Here is a 14003-nt window from a genome sequence, read left to right as displayed (position 1 = left end):
GTAGATTTTTAATGGTTCTTCAGTTTAAAGGGTTCTTTAATAGATATCAACAGATAGTATCTAAGTTTGAGGTTTCCATTAGAAAGTATATAGAGTACGGAATTTGTCTTCCTATAGTAGCAATCCATAACCTAGCTAGCACGGTGAACTTTAGACAGAAACCTAAAACATATTACATCATAGCTTCTGTTTCTATAATAACATAACCAGATTCATGCTACTAGCTATAATTTAGTTTTACAACAAGTCTATAGACTAGATATACATATACAGTGGTCCCTCGTTTATCACGGGAGTTACGTTCTAAAAATAACCCGCGATAGGCAAAATCCGCGAAGTAGTCAGCGTTAGTTTTTACAATTATTATAGATGTTTTAAGGCCGTAAAATCCCTCACTAGACACTTTATACACTTTTCTCAAACAGGCATTAACATTTTCTTACTTTTCTCTCCTGTGTAAACACTCTTTTTTTTTCTTCTGGGTGAGAAGATTATAAACAGACAGGCAGAACACAATGTGCATGCTCTCCCTTCACTCACTGCCTCCGGGGGTACGGATGCGGGACCCGCAAAGAATCCAAGTCATGGCCACGGAGCTCTGCGGCTGCAGTTACCGAGACCATGCAGCAAGCGCTGTGGATTTTTCTGCAAAAAGTCCTTGCGGGCCAGAGTGCTCCGCATCAAAACAGCGAGCGTAGTCTCTGGACCTGTTGCCAGAGTTGTCCACAGCTCCACACAGCAGACAGGGGGGCGGTGTGAGTGGCCCGCTGCGGTGTTTACCGAGCCCGCAGACTCAGTAAGCGCATCAGAGGCAGTGACAGCAATTGCGGTGATACCGACCGGTGCCGCGACCGGCCTGCCTGATAAGGACGCAGAACACAATGCGATGTTTAAAAAAAAAAAATTAAAAAAAAGCACCATGTGAAGTTGCACTAAAAAAAACCCCGCGAAACTGCAAGGCTGCAAAAGGTGAACCGCGTTATAGCGAGGGACCACTGTACTACAATCTTCTCCTGTATGAACATTTAGGTTTCAGGAGCTAACTCCTATAATATTATGTAGTAACTATATTTCTTGTATATGTTGTTTACTACCCTGATTGTGTAAATGTCACTTATATACATGTTGTCCATATTCTTGAGCCTCTTAGGTGGGTAGGGGGAGTTCCCATGGGATCAAAAAGCTTTTCAACCTACCATCCCTGGTTCTCAAGACCAGGCACCTAAGTGGCTCTACTCTCTCTCTTTTTCTTTTTTTTTTAAAGATATTTAGGTGTACCTTAGTAAACACAAGTTCCACCGTAGATTTGGAATGTATAATAAAGGATATACCTTACTGAATTTTCATGATGAATTTAACTGGTTTATGTTTCCACCAACCACAGGAGGAGGAGAGGGGGAGGTTATGATAGGTTAACAGGTCAGCAGAGATCAGGGAAGCACTTTGTCCAGCTTTGAATCAATGTTTCAGTTGGAAAAAAATGACCTGTCTGTCAATCATTCCTCTCTCGTTCCTTCATCACCTTCATTGCCATGGCAACCCTGCAGTATCTCACTGGTAACATGCAAGACAGTTCGACACAGACCTCCCTAAGCCCCGCCTACTTCTGTAGCTCAGATGAAATCATCACAAATTCACCTCCCACCTGACACAGCTACCTAACCTCCACTCGCCGCCTCCCTGAGCCAGCAGCCAATGAGGGCTTGTCTTACTGAATGAGCTCATTCACTGAATCAAGTGTCACGTTGTGGGAAGAATTAAACAAACAACATATGGTATTTGTCTGCTTTCACACCTGAGTCCACTTTCATTTTTAGCTTAGCCTGAAGGTTATTATATTTTAAATATTATTTTATTTGTAATTATAGACACAAAAATCACGTCATAAGACGTTTGAGTGTCAGACGTGTGTGTGTGTGTGTGTGTGTGTGTGTGTGTGTGTGTGTGTGTGTCAGCTTGTTGCTAAACTCTCATCCTGATGTGGAAACTCGTTTGTGTGAAACAGAACTGTGAGATTCTAATCAACAGCTTTCTCATCACATGTTCAGACACTTGTCACTGACATGTACACGCGCGTATGTGTGTGTGTGTGTGTGTGCTCTCAGTCATATTCCATGTGACTTCCATGACGTGTGGGGGAGGAGTGCAGAGGAAAAACAAGCCAGGGTCGCTGTTGTCTTTAAGCATCAGAGCATGTCGTATCAAAACACACACACACACACAATGACCCATGACTTGATGAAAATAAAACTGTCACGTCTCGAGGTCAGAGCTGTCGCTGTCCCTCTCTCACACACACACACACACACACACACACACACACACACACTTCATGTCTTTAGAATCTCTGGGCTCCATCCCAGCCGGGTCCCTCCCGGTGCTCCGGCTTCCTCCCCCTTTCCAAGGACATACAGGTTGGGAGAATTGGGGAATGTAGACAGACTGCAGGTGTCTGTGGTGCAAATTTGGTGAGAATCCGTGAAGTAGTTTTGATGTAATCCTTCAAAGTCTACATAAAGTTAAATCTTGATCCAGAATCTGGATCCGGATCACACCCGAAATTCAGTGAAATCTTCCATGGTCTAATATCTATCTGTGATGCAAATTTCGTCAAAATCTGTGCAGTAGTTTTGATGTAATCCTGCTAACAGACAGACAAATAAATTAAATGCAGACGACTTTATTACATCTTTGGTGGGCGTAATGAGTTTGTCTGTCTGTGATATGCATTGATCCTGCACCCCCCCCCCAACACCCTTTGAATAAATAGGTTCCAAAACAGAAAGAATTTATGAATGATGAAAATAATAAATGATGGCAAACGTTATCGCATCCAGAGAACTTTGCTGCATCATATCAACTGAAAGAGCAACCTTGTTTTGACCATACAACATCTCATTGACATGTCTGCCCCCTGTTGGACAATCAGTGAATGCTGGACAAAAATTATATGAAAATTACAAACAGCTGTGGCTGAACCTCAAATGTATTTTGTCTGTCTCCTGAACACTGGACATATCGTGTGCTCACTGCTTTGTTCTGTCCAGTTAACAAGCTAACAACTGCGTGGAGAAAGAGCCCCACCATGTGGACAAATTCAAGACAAAAAATATATGACAGGAGGGGAGAGTAAATCAAGAAGAAAACAATAGATAGGTCTGGCTGGGGACTAGGGCTGCAGCTATCAATTATTTTATTACAGTGGTCCCTCATTTATCGCGGGAGTTACGTTCTAAAAATAACCCGCGATAAGCGAAATCCGCGAAGTAGTCAGCGCTATTTTTTGCAAATATTATAGATGTTTTAAGGCTGTAAAACCCCTCACTACACACTTTATACGCCAGATTTGGCGCAGCTCCGCACAGCAGACAGGGGGGCGGTGTGAGTGGCCCGCTGCTGCGTTTACCGAGCCCACAGACTCAGTAAGCGCATCGGAGGCAGTGAGAGCAATCGCGGGGATGCCCGCCTGATAAGGACGCAGAACACAATGTGCTGTTAAAAAAAAAAAAAACATGCAAAATTGCACTAACAAAAATCTGTGAAACTGTGAGGCCACGAAAGATGAACCGCGTTATAGCGAGGGACCACTATAATTGAGTATTCTATCGATTAATCGAGTAATAGGATAAAAAGCACTTTTGCGTTTTAAAACATTAACAGTCCAGGGCTCTCCCTAAGTAATGGCACAAGGAGCTCAGCAAAAGTCGGGCCAAAGCCTTGACATTTTGCTGAAATGTCGATGGGTTGTGGCTTCCTGTTTTTTGTTTTCCCCAACTTGTAAAATTTAACCATTTTTATTTATTTATTAGGGTGGTGGACTGGGTCCCTGCATGACTTTCTTTTTAACACTCTCTCTGCGATTCAGCCAATACATTTAATTTTCAGCTGGAGGTTGAACATGCAGCCTCGCAGTCACTGTTTTTTTTCATTATTATTATTTTATTTGAGTTCTCCTGTTTGTGATTGTGAAACACTCATTGCGAGTCTAAGCAAAACACAGAAGAAAGAGTGGACTTCTTCCAGAGACTGTCTGTGGCTGGACGGAGCTGTGTGAGGGCAGTGCTGAGCCGCTCACACCGGGCAGAGAAAGACAGCTGCCGGCCCCAGCAGACAAAACTGTGTTAAAAAAAAACACACTGCTTTGCTTTAAATGCACAGTAAGCTATTTCAGATGATCAGTGTTCACCGTCTTTTTCCTAAAAGACTTTATTTCACTCTGTCACGTTGGAAAGCTATAGCTTTTGTGCTATTTGATTAGCGCTTGCACTAGTATTCTTCTGTTTGTTTTTCTGGGGATATTACAGCGCCACACAGAGGCCTGGCATATGTACTACAACATTAAACAACGCTTCGAGGCACAGAATTTGCCTCGAACATTTTTTGTAATCGAATTACTCGACTAATCGTTTCAGCCCTACTGGGGACGGTACCAAAATGTTTCATTTGTGACAGCTAGATTCTAACTTCAAACTTTTGTTGCGAAACATCTCAGGCTGTGCTAAACGGGGCCTCAATACGTCACCCACAAACTGATAACAACTTCTTGGAAGTGTCCCACTTGCTATGCACCCTCTGGTGTTGAACCATATTAAAAACAGGTTAACAGGGACTCTGTTGTTATGCTCAACTTCATGTTTAAACTTTTCCTGTAGCACTCTTCCTTCTGACGCAGACATGCACATTCACCCACTCTCACACGCACGCGCGCACACACAGACACACACACACACACACACAGCACTCAGCTTTTCAGCCTGACCAATACAAGGATCAATGACCTTGCTCAATAGCACCTTATCGTTTCCATCATGTTACATTTTAGACTAAATGATTAACAATTCATTGGGGGGAAAAAAAAAAAAAAAAACTAATCCAGCGTGAAAGTTACAGAAAGCAGCAACACTACTTATCAAAACCTTAGAGACATGTATTAACAATGAGGTGGATTAAAGCTTTGTGCAAATAATGAGCCTGTGTTTGTCCAGGGAGGGTCCACAGAGCGGCAAACCTCTTTTCCAGCAAAGACCATAAACGCCCAGATACTGAACAGGAACAGAAACCAGCACATTAGGAAGTGGATCATTACAAAGGAACAGCACCAGAATTCATAAAAGTCAACAAATAATATTTGTACAGACAGACAGCTGAAGGTTTTAATTAGGGATGGGTATTGATAAGATTTTATCGATATCGATGCCATTATCGATTCCACTTATCGATCTGATTCCTTATCGATTCCCTTATCGATACCTCTTGTGAATTTTCTGTGTACTAATAGTAGGCTTTACAGGTTTTCTATGTCAACAACATTTTAAATTTGTCACTGTATCCTTGATCTCTGGACATAAATCAAAATTAAAAAAAATCTGTAGTTTTTGTCAAAAGCATTTCCTTTCAGACATTTTGGCATGAATGTCTCTCCATACCTCTGAGCTGAGCTCAGCCAGCTGCTGCACGTCTCATTTTGGGAGGAAAAAAAAACGTTTTGATCGATTGCAGTTTGTTTGTATTACAACATTTGGAAAGAGGTGTCATTTGATTTAAATGATGTTTTGATTTGAAGTTTTTAATTCCGACTGGACTCTATCGTTCTAACTTGACTCGGCAGAGAGCCGCGCAGCGTTGGGAGCTGTGTGAACAGAACTGAGGACAATTCCTGTTTCTTTCTCGCAACAAGACAGAGGTCCCAGTTAGTGACTTTAATCCTCACAAAAGTGACTCATGATTGACATATTCAGGGATGAAAGTGGTGAAAAAGAAAAAAAAAAAAAAGCTATAAACCAAAATTACCCCCCAACACCACCCGCACGAAAATGTTTGAATTCTAGAAGCTCTGAAATGCAATCTGGGACTATTCCAGACAATAAACTGGAGTGAGTGCAGCATCCATTTAGGTGAGAAAAAAACCCAGCTTTCCTTATTCATATTCATTCCAGTAGTATTCTGCTCTTACTAGGATGCAGCAGTTTTCTAGCTTGGCAGATAGTTCTGGAGGAAATCACTGAAGAAATTAACAAATTGAAAATATGGTTTGACTGAAACAAATTGTCATTAAACTTAAATAAAACACGGATGAAGTGGAGGTGTAAGAGTCACTAGGTGTTCACAGGAAACCTATTTATTTCTTTATTTATGTTCATTGTTAGTTGGTTTTATCTTTTCTGTTGTGTTTTGTTTATCAGGTTCTTTTTGTCTCTCTCTAAAATTGCATTGTAGCATTATTAGTTATGCTATTATTGCTGTTGTTGTTGCTATTAATATTAATATATAAATAAAAATAAATTAAAAAATTACAATTTTTAATACATTTGACTCTTAAGACAACAAACGCCGAGCCATTAATTATTATACAGAAAACAAATGCACACAAACGTGCTGAGATGCGAACATCTTAATGCTAACTTTAACATTGAAAATGCCATAGACATGCTAATGCATTAGCATTGGTCCCGTTTTTAAGTTATAAAACACATCTATCAACTGTTTCAGAAGACATAACAGGTTGGTTTAACATAAAAAAGGTAAATATTACACAGACATATCATCTTTAGGGTTTTAGCAGGGAAAAATTAAGATAAAGCAAAATAAAACAAAGAACCAATGAAGCAGCAGACTGAAGCATTGCTTCAGTGGTTCAAGGTTCAAAACAAAGCCGCGCTGCAGAAACGGTTGATTACAGACCCGCTGCAGGATCTGTAATCAATGTAGAGAAAAGATCATTTTCCCAACAAACACCCCCCAAAACAATGGCCACTCTGAAGGACCGATAAGGGAATCATTAAGCAAAAAGGCTATTGATGTCGGTAGATCGAATCATTTCTTAACAATACCTGAATAGAACCGGTTCCCGATACCCATCCCTAGTTTTAATTGGTCCCACGTAGTTATTATTCTTACGCAAAGTCTCTACTCTAGAATGGAAATGTGTGACCTCCACTCGTGTTACGCTCAGATCTGGATCAAAGATGTTTTGTTTCAGTGATTATTTGGGTTGCGGTTAAGGTTAGAGGAGCTCAATGTGTTTCTGGTCTGAAGTAGAGAACCACTTTCTCCACAAAACCAAAGACCTAAAACTAATACGTGATTCGGGTACAGCTAACCTTCGTGTTTGTCCCAGAGTCACGTGATTCGGGTATGGCTAACCTTCGTGTTTGTCCCAGAGTCACGTGATTCGGGTACGGCTAACCTTCGTGTTTGTCCCAGAGTCATGTGATTCGGGTAAGACTGTTCTTAGTGGTTACCCTGGAGTTATGCGACTCTTATTATTCTTTGCTAGTCACGCGGCTTGTGTAAAGCTAAGTTTTGTGGTTAGGTCCTTGTTTTCCTCTGGAGTCCACAGTGCTCCTCGGAGTGATTTGTGTGAAGGAAGAAGGTAAAAGTAAGTCCCTTCGGCTGCTCCCTTGTTTGCACTCGGGGTCGCCACAGCAAATCCAAGGTGGATCTGCATGTTGATTTGGCACAGGTTTTACGCCGGATGCCCTTCCTACGCAACTCCACATTACATGGAGAAATGTGGCAGGGGTGGGATTTGAACCCAGAACCTTCTGAACTGAAACCAAGTGCATTAACCACTTGGCCACCACCCTCCACAAAAACACAGACTGAGGGCAGGAAGGTTGTACAAATCTTGCATAAAAAGTTGGGTTGAATTTTTACAGACTGCTGAGCCAATAAAACTGCAATTTTCAGGCTTTTTCCCCCTATCATTTATACTGAAGTGCTGTGTTCTCCGTCACGCTGCTTGGCACAGAACAGACGGATCATTAGTCGGCATTTTTACCACAGCTGCCTCCTGCTGTCTCCACATTCAGACTTTCAGCCTCAAACTGTACTAAAATTACAGAACGTGCAAATGACATGCAGATTATGCAGAAAGTCGTGTTTTAGACTTCTCAAAATAACCATCTCTTTTGCTGATGCCTACACACACAAAACGCTTTAACACTCGTTCAATCTGGTCAAAATTATAACACAAAGTCACCAACAAAGATTCGGTCTGGATCCAAACTTTTTCATTCGTGACTTTGTGATTCATTTATTTATTGATGAGATCTAGATGATGTGGTGGTGTGAAAGAAGAAACTTTTACTACTTCTTTTGTTTTTATACACGGACTCATTCATTTTCTTCTTCTTCCGCTCTCTCCTGCTTTTAACGCAGAGGCGTCTAAAGGAGTTTCTCCAAACTCCCCATTCCTGAGCCTTGAGCCTTTTCCTTCACTTCATCCATCTGCCTGCACTGTTTCTCTTCACTTGTACATCTGTTCTCATCACTCTTTCACCAACATGTTCATTGTTTCTTCTCATCAGCCGTTATGAACAGAAGCAGAGGTTCTGCTTCACAAAGTCGCGGCACGATGCTCCACATTTCAACTACATCCCAAAAAAGGACCACTTTGAAAGTTTGGACTATTTACTTTTTACAACAATATTAACAGTACAACAATAACAACACAAAGAAAAATGCTGAAATGTTGAGTGGAGTTTTGTGCGAGAGGAGTATTACAGTGGAGTCTTCCCATTCTTTCAACATCCCGGTACACATAGCAAGGGACCCGGCTCTCATCATGCCGACGGGAAGGAGGTGGAGCGGGCGCAGGGAGCACAAACTGAAGCGGGATGTAGCACCGGAAGGCTAGCCAGGCTACAGAAGCGGCCACACAAACCGCCGCTTCCCAGCCTTTCCATCATCAACGTAACAATCCCTCTCTAAAAAAAAATGGAGGAATTGAGGCTGCAGGCGGCTTCAGATAACTTCACCAGATGCTGCTGTGTCCTTGTCTTTACGGAAACGGCTACACTCATCCATCCCAGACTCGGACATTGCACCTTGACAAGACCAGTGACTCCAGTAAGAACAGAGGAGGAGGGTTCTGTATTTACATACACAACAACTGGTGTAAGAACACAGCGACGGTCGCCAGCCGCTGTTTCCCAGACCTGGAATATTTGACTGTTAAATGCCGACTGCGTTACTTTCCTCTGGTGTTTACTGGAGTCTTGCTAACTGCTGTTTACATTCCACCGGATGCTAATGCTAGCTCGGCCCTCGGACTTTTACACAGCAACATCAACAGCGATTTTAATCATGTGGAATTAAAATCAGTGCTCCACAGACTTCATCAACATGTCAAATGTGCCACAAGAGGTGAAAATACACTAGACAAGGTTTACACCAACATTAAGCAAGGCTACAGGGTCGGACCTGCTCCACATGTAGGCAAGTCAGACCACATCTCTCTGCAACTCATCCACTCATATACCCCCCCACCCCCCGCCGAAAATTAACCCCCACCACCATTAAGGCAGTGAAAACACGGCCAGACGGTGCTTCTCAGCAGCTGCAGGACGGTTGGCGCTAAAGGGGTAAAATATGATGCATATGACTTAGTTTCTCAACTTCCAGGGGACCAACAACAGCATTTTCAAAGGGTTTTTAGGCAAATTACATGCAAACAAAGTGAAAATGCAAAGAAAAAGTGACTATGTGGTGGGAAAGTGGACATGTGTTGCAGTTTGTTTATGACCCGGAGCTCAAATGTGCCAAGGCAGTTTTTCAGGAGAGAGAACGGAGCTACTCTGGTTAGCTGTGTAGCCTAACACTTACCGACACAAAGTCTCCCACTCGCTTTGTCTTTTCTTCTCCACTAGGAACCGAAAACAAAAACTTTTTGTGATTGCAGCAGAAAACAAAACACTACACCATTTATCTGTGTGAAGTTATGCTGTGTATATATGAAATAGAGGTCCCCATAAGTGGTCCAATCCCACAATATCACGGAGGGTTCATACGAGACTGCGGTCTCCTATTGTCTCGCGCACAATTTGTACATGTTCAATAAAGCCCCTCTATCAATCAATCAATGACAATATTTACATTTTAACGACATCTGCAGGAGACTTTGTGTGTGTGTGTGTGTGTGTGTGTGTGTGTGTGTGTGTGTGTGTGAGTGAGTGAGTGAGAGACAGAGAGAGAGAGAGAAGAGTGGAAGTTGTGCAAATCAAGGAATATTTGTAGATCACCCTCTGTGCATTTTCAGGCATTAATGAGACAAATTTAACTCCAAAGGAAGTTAGCAGAAGTCAGCGTGCATGCTAATGTCCACAAAATGTTTTGTGAATGACTCCTGAGATGTTATCAGGGTACTAAAACAGCATTTTCAGTTTTAGAAGTGTTTATTTCTTGCTAGGTTTTACATAATATATGACAAAGAGGATATATTTACACACAAACAAAACAGAGTTTTGCAGCTAGCTACCAGCTTGTGATGTCATGCTAATTAGTGATGTCAGTCTGACACCAAAGCTCCGATCCTTGCTTCAAACTCGAAGTTGTGTTCTCTTTGAACCACAGCTTTAAAGCTTGCTTTGCGGCAGAGCAAATGACGTAAGCGAGAACGTATGAAGCAGTGACTGCTTCAGTCGCGAATGAATCACTTCATATTGCGAGATAAGTCGTTGACGCGAGACTTGCTTCAGGAAGCTTCTGTGTGCCAAAACACACCTTGAAGGCACCCGTCACAACAAGCAACATGTGGGTTTGTTGTCGGCGTTGTTGTCATCATCATCATCACTGCTTTTGGATCAACATGGAGCCAACCAGGAAGAGAAGCCGTTCTCAAATGTGGGAACACTTTGAGCTGATCAGTCCTAATAAGGCGATTACTTTATTACTAAACAAGCAACCTAAAAGGTGGTAATGTAGCAGTCTGTAAGTTAGGTACAGATGCATGTGCAGTTGTAAAGGCTGCATAAATATTGTTTAGCCAACAAGAATAAATGTGGGTAAACATTTCTGTGGTCATTCCAGTACACCAGAGGATCCGCCGATCTTTGCAAGGGAGGATCAGTCATGTATCTCTGAACTTCAATCGTGGCATCCGATGTATAATTCCTGTGAGCTCTTGTGGTTTTTCCAAAGCTGGAGAAATTCTCAGCAAAAAAATAAATCGCCTGAGTCCAAAAACAGTGGAAAAACTCTTATTCCTCAATAAAAACCTCTGAATTCCCACACCCCAAAATTCATGACTGTCTTGAGTTACAAAAACCCACCTTCCCTGCACATACTTCGTTTCCTAAAGCACACCTTCTCTCAATCCCAGATACTAGTCAACATATGTCTACTGGATCAGCTGAACATATTTTGACAGTATTGTCTAGTATTTCACCACGAGATGTCACTGAAATGAAACTTTGAATGAATTGAACCCATGTTCAATACAATTGGCAAAGTGGTTCAATACTGCTTTATTGCTTCATTTGAGCATCACTAATGCTAATTTCCACGAAATAATAAGTTCAGAGGTGTTATTAGGTTCCAAAAACAGCATTTTCAGTTTTAGAAGTGTTTATTTCTCCCTAGCTTTTATATAATATATGAGAAACATGTATATATTTAGGCGCCCCTGGGCGCCTAAAGGCGACTTCTGCTCCTAACTGGCAATTAGGATGGGTTAAATGCAGTAAACACATTTCATTGTGCAGGGAACATGTTCCTTTGTGCATATGACAAAATTATTTTGAATCCTTTGAATAAGCAGACAAATTGAAGCATTTTTGGAGAGAGCAGCTACTTTCCTCCCACAATCAAAAACATGCTGTGGAACATCTGCCAGGGCCAACAGATGGAAATTAGCCGATGGCTATAATCTGGTGTGTTTACGTCACTGTACGGAGACGTACGTGAACTTACACTGTCCCTTCACAAATAAATTATAAAATTCAATCCTTGGAGCGACAACACACAGAGAACAGAGCTTATCTCAATATACTTACAAATGTAGCAGCAAGAACATCAGGTCTGTACTGGCGTGCTTCTTTAGCTTGCAGCTCTCACTATTTCAAGAAAGCCTGACTGACGTTGACCCGTGTATGACCCATTGCTCGGTTACACGCTCTTTTTCTCTTCCTCTTCCTTTCCCCCCCAGGTCTCTCTCTCTCTGTCACACACACACACACACACACACACACACACACGGTAGTCCTGTCTGACAATCAGAGCTGTACTGACAGTAAACAGGTGTCACGTGTTCAGAGGAATGTAAAACACGGCTGCATCTTTTAAAGCATCAAGAAAAGAGTCAAACCTGCTCTGGAACATAGTTTCAAACTCTGCACCAGTTTCTCTTTTACTTCTATTTGTTTTGTCCAGATGACTACACGGGCTAGACTGAACTCTTCCAAGTGAAATACGGTTCCGTTTATCTAGAGTCAGACTGACACAGAGCAATTGGATATTGCTCTGGTGTGTTAAGATTCTCAGCCTTCTCAGGACCGGACCTGCAGCACCGAATGAATACTTACATCACTGACCGTTTGATAACAATAATAATCAATCAATCAATTTTTTTATATAGCGCCAAATCACAACAAACAGTTGCCCCAAGGCGCTTTATATTGTAAGGCAAGGCCATACAATAATTATGTAAAACCCCAACGGTCAAAACGACCCCCTGTGAGCAAGCACTTGGCTACAGTGGGAAGGAAAAACTCCCTTTTAACAGGAAGAAACCTCCAGCAGAACCAGGCTCAGGGAGGGGCAGTCTTCTGCTGGGACTGGTTGGGGCTGAGGGAGAGAACCAGGAAAAAGACATGCTGTGGAGGGGAGCAGAGATCGATCACTAATGATTAAATGCAGAGTGGTGCATACAGAGCAAAAAGAGAAAGAAACAGTGCATCATGGGAACCCCCCAGCAGTCTACGTCTATAGCAGCATAACTAAGGGATGGTTCAGGGTCACCTGATCCAGCCCTAACTATAAGCTTTAGCAAAAAGGAAGGTTTTAAGCCTAATCTTAAAAGTAGAGAGGGTGTCTGTCTCCCTGATCTGAATTGGGAGCTGGTTCCACAGGAGAGGAGCCTGAAAGCTGAAGGCTCTGCCTCCCATTCTACTCTTACAAACCCTAGGAACTACAAGTAAGCCTGCAGTCTGAGAGCGAAGCGCTCTATTGGGGTGATATGGTACTATGAGGTCCCTAAGATAAGATGGGACCTGATTATTCAAAACCTTATAAGTAAGAAGAAGAATTTTAAATTCTATTCTAGAATTAACAGGAAGCCAATGAAGAGAGGCCAATATGGGTGAGATATGCTCTCTCCTTCTAGTCCCCGTCAGTACTCTAGCTGCAGCATTTTGAATTAACTGAAGGCTTTTTAGGGAACTTTTAGGACAACCTGATAATAATGAATTACAATAGTCCAGCCTAGAGGAAATAAATGCATGAATTAGTTTTTCAGCATCACTCTGAGACAAGACCTTTCTGATTTTAGAGATATTGCGTAAATGCAAAAAAGCAGTCCTACATATTTGTTTAATATGCGCTTTGAATGACATATCCTGATCAAAAATGACTCCAAGATTTCTCACAGTATTACTAGAGGTCAGGGTAATGCCATCCACAGTAAGGATCTGGTTAGACACCATGTTTCTAAGATTTGTGGGGCCAAGTACAATAACTTCAGTTTTATCTGAGTTTAAAAGCAGGAAATTAGAGGTCATCCATGTCTTTATGTCTGTAAGACAATCCTGCAGTTTAGGTAATTGGTGTGTGTCCTCTGGCTTCATGGATAGATAAAGCTGGGTATCATCTGCGTAACAATGAAAATTTAAGCAACACCGTCTAACTCCATAATTAACTTTAGTCTGTGAAGAAGATTCCCCATTTACATGAACAAATTGTAATCTATTAGACAAATATGATTCAAACCACCGCAGCGCAGTGCCTTTAATACCTATGGCATGCTCTAATCTCTGTAATAAAATTTTATGGTCAACAGTATCAAAAGCAGCACTGAGGTCTAACAAAACAAGCACAGAGATGAGTCCACTGTCCGAGGCCATAAGAAGATCATTTGTAACCTTCACTAATGCTGTTTCTGTACTATGATGAATTCTAAAACCTGACAAACTCTTCAAATAGACCATTCCTCTGCAGATGATCAGTTAGCTGTTTTACAACTACCCTTTCAAGAATTTTTGAGAGAAAAGGAAGGTTGGAGATTGGCC

The 14003-nt window shown here is 41.8% G+C and overlaps 1 protein-coding gene across 3 annotated transcripts in view; it reads right to left on the bottom strand.

Annotated features, from left to right (window-relative positions):
• The window catches only part of LOC117511873 (dnaJ homolog subfamily C member 5-like), a 45692-nt gene that overhangs the window by 11811 nt on the left and 19878 nt on the right, over positions 1-14003 (bottom strand). The window contains exons 1-2 of one of the 3 annotated variants that reach the window (XM_034171785.1): positions 11775-11872; positions 9607-9646 (exon numbers count right to left, since the gene is read on the bottom strand). The exons of 1 other annotated variant lie outside the window; for it this stretch is intronic. The gene's annotated coding sequence lies outside the window, so the exon portion shown is untranslated. Of the gene's footprint in view, positions 1-9606; positions 9647-11774; positions 11924-14003 lie in introns of those variants that run through there. One more of the 3 variants, XM_034171784.1, reaches the window with a different exon arrangement.

The sequence above is a fragment of the Thalassophryne amazonica genome, chromosome 6, assembly GCF_902500255.1.
Source record: "Thalassophryne amazonica chromosome 6, fThaAma1.1, whole genome shotgun sequence".
NCBI classification, from domain to species: Eukaryota; Metazoa; Chordata; class Actinopteri; order Batrachoidiformes; family Batrachoididae; genus Thalassophryne; species Thalassophryne amazonica.
This window is presented reverse-complemented; position numbering and strand designations above follow the sequence as displayed.